This window comes from Lolium rigidum, chromosome 7 (assembly GCF_022539505.1).
Source record: "Lolium rigidum isolate FL_2022 chromosome 7, APGP_CSIRO_Lrig_0.1, whole genome shotgun sequence".
NCBI classification, from domain to species: domain Eukaryota; kingdom Viridiplantae; phylum Streptophyta; class Magnoliopsida; order Poales; family Poaceae; genus Lolium; species Lolium rigidum.
In genome coordinates, this window is record NC_061514.1 from 23,706,938 (window position 1) to 23,716,872 (window position 9,935).

The following is a 9,935-nucleotide window of genomic DNA, read 5'->3' on the forward strand; positions in this document are numbered from 1 at the left end:
GAATGTTTGGTCATTATAAGTAAACAAACCGGCTTGTCCTTTGTGCTAAAAAGGATTGGGCCACTCGCTGCAATTATTTCTCTCGCATTTTACTTACTCGTACTTTATTCATCTGTTACATCAAACCCCCTGAATACTTGTTTGTGAGCATTTACAGTGAATCCTTCATCAAAACTGTCTGTCAACACCTTCTGCTCCTCGTTGGGATCGACATTCTTACTTATCGAAGATACTACGATACACACCCTATACTTGTGGGTCATCATCGTTGCACATCTTTGAGACAAGTTGGCCTTTTGATGCACAGAATAGCCTTGATCTTTTCCGGGTTAATTTCAATACCTCTGTGAGATAAATCAATCCAAGGAGTTTTCCGGCTGGTACGCCAAAGACGCACTTAAGCGGGTTCAACATCGTCTTGTACCGTCGGAGATTCTCGAAGGTTTCCGTGAGGTCGCTGATCAAGTCGGATCCTTTCCGGGTCATAACCGCGATATCGTCGACGTAGGCGTGCACATTCCAGCCAATTTGGTCCTTCAGGCATCGCTGCATCATACGTTGGTAAGTGGCACCTGCATTTTTCAAACCAAAAGGCATGGTGACATAGCAGTAAGTGCCAAAAGGTGTGATGAACGAGGTCGCCTTTTGGTCGGACTTCTTCATCTGGATCTGGTGATACCCGGAATATGCGTCAAGAAAACACAGAAGTTCCGCCCATGCCGTCGAATCAATGACTTGGTCAATGCGCGGCAAGAGGAACAGATCCTTCGGACAGTGCTTATTCAAGGCGGAGTAATCGATGCACATTCTTAGTATTTCAGAATTCTTTTTGGGTACAAGGACGGGGTTTGCGATCCAATCAGTATGGATAACTTTTACTACAAAACATGCCTCTAGTAACTGCTAATTCCATCCCTATGGCGCGGCGCTTCTTATCTCCAAAGCGTCGCATAGCTTGCTTCACCGGTTTTGCTCCCGGATTTATGTCGAAGTAGTGCTCGGCGAGTTCTCTTGGTACTCCGGACATGTCAGAAGGTTGCCATGCGAAGATATCCATGTTAGCTCGGAGGAACTCGACGAGCGCGTTTTTCTATTTGGGGTCCATATCGGCTCCGACCGACACCTGCTTGGAGTTGTCGCCTACCTTGAGGTCGACCTTCTTGGTGTCTATCGCGGCCTTGAACGATGTCTTCTGTTCGGAGATCTGCTTCTTAGTGGTATGCATCTCTTTTGCATCCACCGCGGCCCCGTAGCCTCGCAGCTCCTCTCCAGATATGACGGATTCTACAAAGGCGGCTTCGCCCTCCTCGCAGTTTTGAGCTTTCTTGTAGTCTCCGGATATGGTGATCATACCGTTAGGACCCGGAATCTTGAGCTTGTTGTAGATGTAGCATGCCCTTGCGTGGAACTTGTGGTAGGTGGGCCTGCCAAAAATTACATGGTAGGAGCTTTTGAAAGGCACAACTTCAAACGTGATCATCTCTTCGCGGAAATTATTAACATCGCTGAAGGCCACGGGAAGTTTGATGCTGCCGAGGGAGTTCGCCTTTTTACCCGGAACCACACCATGAAACTCAGTGGTGATGTGCTTGAGCTATTCCTTGGTAAGGTTCATCCTCTCCAGAGTCTCCAGGTACATGATGTTTATGCTAGCTCCACCATCCATAAGGCACTTGGAGAAGTCATACCCGTTTATGCGGGGACTCACAACCAGGGCGTAGCACTCTTTTGGGATGATGGCCGGGTGATCTGCCCTGTCAAATGTGCAGGGTTTTTCTGACCACTTGACATACTGAGGTACGGCCGGAACCGTCGCATTGAGGATCCGGAGGGCCGATTTCTTGGACCGGACCGTCGGAGTTCCGAGGAAGGTGTGATATGCACCAACACTCTTTTTGACAAAGGGGTTGGACTTGTGCTTGTGACGGTAAAGCACACATCCGTTGGGAACCCCAAGAGGAAGGTATGATGAGTACAGCAGCGAGTTTTCCCTCAGTAAGAAACCAAGGTTATCGAACCAGTAGGAGATGAAGATCACGTGAAGGTTGTTGGTGAAGGAGTGTAGTGCGGCGCAACACCTGGGATCCCGGTGCCAACGTGGAACCTGCACAACACAATCAAACAACTTTGCCCCAACTTAACAGTGAGGTTGTCAATCTCACCGGCTTGCTGAAAACAAAGGATTAAATGTATGGTGTGGAAAATGATGTTTGCTTGCGAGAAAACAAAAGAGAACAATGATTGCGGTAGGTTGTATTTCAGATGTAAAAGAATGGACCGGGGTCCACAGTTCACTAGTGGTGTCTCTCCAAATAGATAAATAACATGTTGGGTAAACAAATTACGGTTGGGCAATTGACAAATAGAGAGGGCATAACAATGCACATACATATCATGATGACTACTATGAGATTTACTTAGGGCATTACGACAAAGAACATAGACCGCCATCCATCATGCATCTATGCCTAAAAAGTCCACCTTCGGGTTAGCATCCGCACCCCTTCCAGTATTAAGTTGCAAGCAACAGACAATTGCATTAAGTACTCGTGCGTAATGTAAACAATACAAATATCCTTAGACAAAGCATTGATGTTTTATCCCTAGTGGCAACAGCACATCCACAACCTTAGGGGTTGTCTGTCACTCCCAGCATTCAATGCGAGACATGAACCCACTATCTAGCATAAATACCCCCTCTTGGAGTTACAAGTATCAACTTGGCCAGATCCTCTACTAGCAACGGAGAGCATGCAAGATCATAAACAACACATATATGATAGATCAATAATCAACTTCACATAGTATTCCATATTCATCGGATCCCAACAAACACAACATGTAGCATTACAAATAGATGATCTTGATCATGATAGGCAGCTCACAAGATCTAAACATGATAGTACAATAGGAGAAGACAACCATCTAGCTACTGCTATGGACCCGTAGTCCAAGGATGAACTACTCACGCATCAGTCCGGAGGCGGGCATGGTGATGTAGAGCCCTCCGGTGATAATTCCCCTCTCCGGAGGGTGCCGGAGGAGATCTTCTGAACCCCCTGAGTTAGGGTTGACGGCGGTGGCGTCTCTAGAACTGTTCTGGTATTTTTGCTCTCGGTACTAGGGTTTTCGGGGACGAAGGAATAAATAGGCGAAGGGGCATCGTCGGGGGAGCCAGGGGGCTCCCTCCCCACGTCTCAGCGCGGCAGTGGGGCCCCCCGTGCCGCCATATGGGGGGGCTGCTGGCCTTCCTCGACTCCTCTTCGGTCTTCTGGAACACTCCGTGGAAAATAGGGCCGTGGGCTTTTGTTTTGTCCAATTCCGAGAATATTTGTAAAACAACTTTTCTGAAATCAAAAACAACGGAAAACGAGAACTGGCACTGTGGCATCTTGTTAATAGGTTAGTCCCAGAAAATGCATAAAACCATTATAAAGTGTGAATAAAACATGTAGGTATTGTCATAAAACTAACATGGAACATAAGAAATTATAGATACGTTGGAGACGTATCAAGCATCCCCAAGCTTAGTTCCTACTCGCCCTCGAGTAGGTAAACGATAAAAAGAATAATTTCTGAAGTGACATGCTACCAACATAATCTTTATCAATACTATTGTAAAGCATATGAGATGAATGAAGTGACTCAAAGCAATGGTCTATAGTTTGCTAACAAAAATATAATGACTAAACAACTGAATCATATAGCAAAAACTTTTCATGAATAGTACTTTCAAGACAAGCATCAAAAAGTCTTGCATAAGAGTTAACTCATAAAGCAATAGATTCTTAATACAAGGTTTTGAAGCAACACAAAGGAAGATTTAAGTTTCAGCAATGGCTTTCAACTTTCAACATGCATATCTCATGGATAATTGTCAACACAAAGTAATATAATAAGTGCAATAAGCAAGCATGTAAGAATCAATACACATAGTTGACACAAGTGTTTGCTTCTAAGATAGAAAGAAGTAGGTAAACTGACTCAACATAAAGTAAAAGAAAGGCCCTTCGTAGAGGGAAGCAGGGATTAAATCATGTGCTAGAGCTTTTTAAGTTTTGAAATCATAAAGAGAGCATAAAAATAAAGGTTTGAGAGGTGTTTGTTGTTGTCAACGAATGGTAGTGGGCACTCTAACCCCCTTGTCAAAAAGACTTTCAAAGAGCGGCTCCCATGAAGGACGTTATCTCTACCAGCAAGGTAGATCATCCCTCTTCTCTTTTGTTTATACATGTATTTTAGTTTTATTTATAGATGACACTCCTCCCAACCTTTTGCTTTCACAAGCCATGGCTAACCGAATCCTTGGGTGCCTTCCAACATTTCACATACCATGGAGGAGTGTCTATTGCAAAATTAAGTTGCTTACTGATAAATCTGGGCAAAACATGTGAAGAGAATTATTAATGAAAGTTAATTAATTGGGGCTGGGCACCCCGTTGCCAGCTCTTATTGCAAAATTATTGGATAAGCGGATGTATATGCCACTAGTCCATTGGTGAAAGTCTCGCCCAACAAGATTGAAAGATAAAACACCACATACTTCCTCATGAGCTATAAAACATTGACACAAATAAGGAGTAATAAAGTTTTGAATTGTTTAAAGGTAGCACATGAAGTATTTACTTGGAATGGCAGAAAAATACCACATAGTAGGTAGTTATGGTGGACACAAATGGCATACGTTTTGGCTCAAGGTTTTGGATCCACGAGAAGCATTCCCTCTCAGTACAAGACTTTGGCTAGCAAGGTTGTTTGAAGCAAACACAAGTATAAACCAGTACAGCAAAACTTACATAAGAACATATTGTAAGCATTATAAGACTCTACACTGTCTTCCTTGTTGCTCAAACACTTTTACCAGAAAATATCTAGACCTTAGAGGGACCAATCATGCAAACCAAATTTCAACAAGCTCTACGGTAGTTCTCCACTAATAGGTTTAAACTACATGATGCAAGAGCTTAAACATGATCTACTTCAGAGCTCAAAACAATTGCCAAGTATCAAATTATTCAAGACAATATACCAATTACGACATGAAGCATTTTCTGTTTCCAACCAAATAACAATAAGTGCTGCGGCTTTCAGCTTTCGCCACAAACATGAAAAATAAAACGAAGAACACAAGTGTTCAAATGAAAAAGCGGAGTGTGTCTCTCTCCCACACAAGCATGTTAGGATCCGATTTATTCAGAAAACTAAAATAACAAACGAGAATAAAATCACATGGACGCTCCAAGTAAAGCACATAAGATGTGACGGAATTAAAATATAGTTTCACTAGAGGTGACCTGATAAGTTTGATGAAGAAGGGGATGCCTTGGGCATCCCCAAGCTTAGACGCTTGAGTCTTCTTGAAATATGCAGGGATGAACCACGGGGCATCCCCAAGCTTAGACTTTTCACTCTTCTTGATCATATTATATCATCCTCCTCTCTTGATCCTTGAAAACTTTCTTCACACCAAACTCAAAGCAATCTCATTAGAGGGTTAGTGCATAATCAAAAATTCATATGTTCAGCAAGGACACAATCATTCCCAACACTTATGGACATTACCCAAGGCTACTGAAATTTAATGGAGCAAAGAAATCCACTCAAACACAGTAAAAGAGGCAATGCGAAATAAAAGGCAGAATCTGTCAAAAACAGAACAGTCTGTAAAGACGAATTTTTTCGAGGCACTTAACATGCTCAGATGGAAAAGCTCCAGTTGAATGAAAGTTGTGTATATATCTGAGGATTACTCATGAATGTTTTCAGAATTTTTAGATTTTTCTACAGAGAGAAAAGCTCAAATTCGTGACAGCTAAAAATCTGTTTCTGCGCAGAAATCCAAATCTAGTATCAACTTTCTATCAAAGACTTTACTTGGCACAACAATGCAAGAAAATAAAGATACAAAGGTATTGCTACAGTAGCAACAAGCACCTTGACTCAAATATAAAATAAAAATTGCAAAAATAAAATAATAGGTTGTCTCCCATAAGCGCTTTTCTTTAACGCCTTTCAGCTAGGCGCGGAAAGTGAAAATCAAGTAACATCAAGAGAAGAAGCATCAACATCATAATTTTCCTTAAAAACACAACTTGTCGCAAAAGGTATCTTAGATGCTCCATTATCTAAATTTCCCATAGCGGTACTAATGGTTTTATCAATTTTAAGCTCATAATGGTTCTTTGGCTTTGGCATCTTAGGGACATACATGAACTTTTGCTCCTTACCCACATAAGCTTTCTCCTTAAACTTAAGAGAAGAAAAAGTTGAACCCAAGGTTCCCATAGATTCTTCAAGTTCACCAATCCTATGGGTTTGATTATCATGGATAGCACAAGTTTCTAAGACAACAATTCTTTCATTAATTCCTCCTAGGGATTTATCAAATTTATCAGTATTATCAAGTAATATTCCCAATTTAGTCTCAACACTTGGAAGATTTTTCTCTATGGCCTCCAACTTTTTCATGACACCCTCAAGAGAGATTTCAATTTTAGTTTCATTAACAGATGGTATTCCAACTAGACTCTCAATGATGTAACTAGCTTCTAAAGCAAGAGTACCTAGGAAATTACCCCATGTAAGAGTATCAAGAACATACCTATTCCAGCTAGAGATACCAACATAAAAGTTCCTAAGGAGGATAATAGTGGAGTGTTTCTTAGTGCACCTATGATGAGCATCACTAATTCTATACCAAGCATCTTTAAAACTTTCTCCCCCATGTTGCTTAAACGAACGAACTTCAACTTCAGGACTACTCATTTTAGCAATAAAAATAAACAAGGTAAAAAACGAAATAATAAAAGTAAACAAGTAACTAATTTTTGTGTGTTTTTGATATAAAGAAAGCAAACAAGACAGAAAAAAATAAAGCAAGACAATAAACAAAGTAAAGAGATTGGGTGTGAGAGACTCCCCTTGCAGCGTGTCTTGACATCCCCGGCAACGGCGCCAGAAAAGTAGCTGCTTGTGATGGTAAAGCACACGTCCGTTGGGAACCCCAAGAGGAAGGTATGATGAGTACAGCAGCGAGTTTTCCCTCGGTAAGAAACCAAGGTTATCGAACCAGTAGGAGATGAAGATCACGTGAAGGTTGTTGGTGAAGGAGTGTAGTGCGGCGCAACACCAGGGATTCCGGTGCCAACGTGGAACCTGCACAACACAATCAAACTACTTTGCCCCAACTTAACAGTGAGGTTGTCAATCTCACCGGCTTGCTAAAAACAAAGTATTAAACGTATGGTGTGGAAAATGATGTTTGCTTGCAGAAAACAAAAGAGAACAATGATTGCAGTAGGTTGTATTTCAGATGTAAAAGAATGGACTGGGATCCACAGTTCACTAGTGGTGTCTCTCCAAATAGATAAATAACATGTTGGGTAAACAAATTACAGTTGGGCAATTGACAAATAGAGAGGGCATAACAATGCGCATACATATTATGATGACTACTATGAGATTTACTTAGGGCATTACGACAAAGAACATAGACCGCCATCCAGGATGCATCTATGCCTAAAAGTCCACCTTCGGGTTAGCATCCGCACCCCTTCCAGTATTAAGTTGCAATCAACAGACAATTGCATTAAGTACGTGCGTAATGTAAACAATACAAATATCCTTAGACAAAACATTGATGTTTTATCCCTAGTGGCAACAAGCACATCCACAACCTTAGGGGTTGTTGTCACTCCCGCATTCAATGGAGACATGAACCCACTATCGAGCATAAATACTCCCTCTTGGAGTTACAAGTATCAACTTGCCAGAGCCTCTACTAGCAACGGAGAGCATGCAAGATCATAAACAACACATATATGATAGATCAATAATCAACTTGACATAGTATTCCATATTCATCGGATCCCAACAAATACAACATGTAGCATTACAAATAGATGATATTGATCATGATAGGCAGCTCACAAGATCTAAACATGATAGCACAATAGGAGAAGACAGCCATCTAGCTACTGATATGGACCCGTAGTCCAAGGATGAACTACTCACGCATCAGTCCGGAGGCGGGCATGGTGATGTAGAGCCCTCCGGTGATGATTCCCCTCTCCGGCAGGGTGCCGGAGGAGATCTTCTGAACCCCCGAGTTAGGGTTGACGGCGGCAGCGTCTCTGGAACTGTTCTGGTATTTTTGCTCTCGGTACTAGGGTTTTCGGGGACGAAGGAATAAATAGGCAAAGGGCAGCAGGGCCGGGGCCTCCCCACATCTCGGCGCGGTGGGGCCCCCAGCCGCCATATGGGAGGGCCCCCTGCCCTCCACGACTCTCTTCGGCTGGACTCCGTCCGGCTCCCACATCTCGCGGCGGGGCCCCCACGCCGCCATATGGGGAGGGCCCCCTACTGGCCCTCCTCGACTCCTCTTCGGTCTTCTGGAACACTCCGTGGAAAATAGGGCCGTGGGCTTTTGTTTCGTCCAATTCCGAGAATATTTGTAAAACAACTTTTCTGAAATCAAAAACAGCAGAATACAGGAACTGGCACTGTGGCATCTTGTTAATAGGTTAGTCCCAGAAAATACATAAAAAGATTATAAAGTGTGAATAAAACATGTAGGTATTGTCATAAAACTAGCATGGAACATAAGAAATTATAGATATGTTGGAGACGTATCAACTTGTTAGCTGCGGAACCCTCTTTGGGATCCGGCGAAGCATCGTCCTCGTCCATCGTCTCAGAACTATCATCCTTCTTGTCCTTGTTCTTGCCCTTGCCTCCTTTGCCATGTGGGCGGTGCTTCCGGGCTCGCTTGTATCCTGCTTCCGGGTCAGTCTTGAGATCATTGACCCACTTGCAGTTGCGGTTGGTGTGAGAGGATTTGCCAGTAGCCGGATCTATGTGGGCTAAGCATGGCATATCCATGTATTACTCGTAGGTTTGGGGAGCGCGGGTTCCGGCAACGGTGACCTTTTCAGCATGTTGCTGGCCCCTGCCGGTTCCACCTCCACGACCTCTTCTGCGTCCTTGACCTCCGCGTTGGAACGCTATGGCTACCATGTCGGATCCGCCGCTCTTCTGGTCGTCCGGGGGATTTTTCCACTTGTTGCTGTTGTTGCCGCCGTTGTCACGGTTCTTATTTTGCTGATGCAATGGTATGGCTGTGACTGCGAGGTCTCCGCCTGCGTCATCATCGGCGGCAGTGTGATTGTTGGCGATGTTGATCATGTCATCCAAGGTCAGCTTATTTTCATTGACCAAGCAAGCAAGCTTATACTAGAGCAGTCCTCCCCTCTGCAATCCACCTATGAAGGCGTGCATAGTTGTGCGATTGTCGACGTTCTCGCACTCATTCCTGGTTGCTAACCACCGAGTGAGGAAGTTCCTTGATGTTTCACCCTTCTTCTTGATACATGCATGTAGATCGCTTGTCGTGGTAGGCCTTTTGTAGGTGCCTCTGAAGTGCTTCTCGAAGGCGCTCTTCAGGTCGAACTAGCAAAAGATTGAGTTTCTCTCAAGGTCACTGAGCCAAATACGGGCTGGACCCACAAGGTACAACTGGAGCATGCGGCGGGCTATGTTGGGGATTCCTCCGGCGAAGGTCACTACATTGTAGTAATCCTCGATCCAGGTATCTAGTCTTTCACTGCCATCATAATGCTTCAGGTTTCTGGGTAGCTTGAGGTTCAGGCTCTTTGGCTTTGGATCCTCTCAAATCATCCTACCAAAAGCACTTTGGGACAATGTAGTCAGATCTGTACTCGTTGAGATATTCCCGCGCATCACGCGGGCCACTGCGAGGGGACTTGAGCGGGAGCGGGATCTTCGGCCTCCGCCTCCACCTCTGCCACTAGGTGGTGAGGAGGGAGATCTGCGAGGGGGCCGATGCGATCTTTTTCTTCCGCCTTCAGATTCTCCGTGTCCTTCGCGCTGCTGACTCCGGCTTTGGTGGCTACCTTCACCCTGGTGACGGTCGCTTC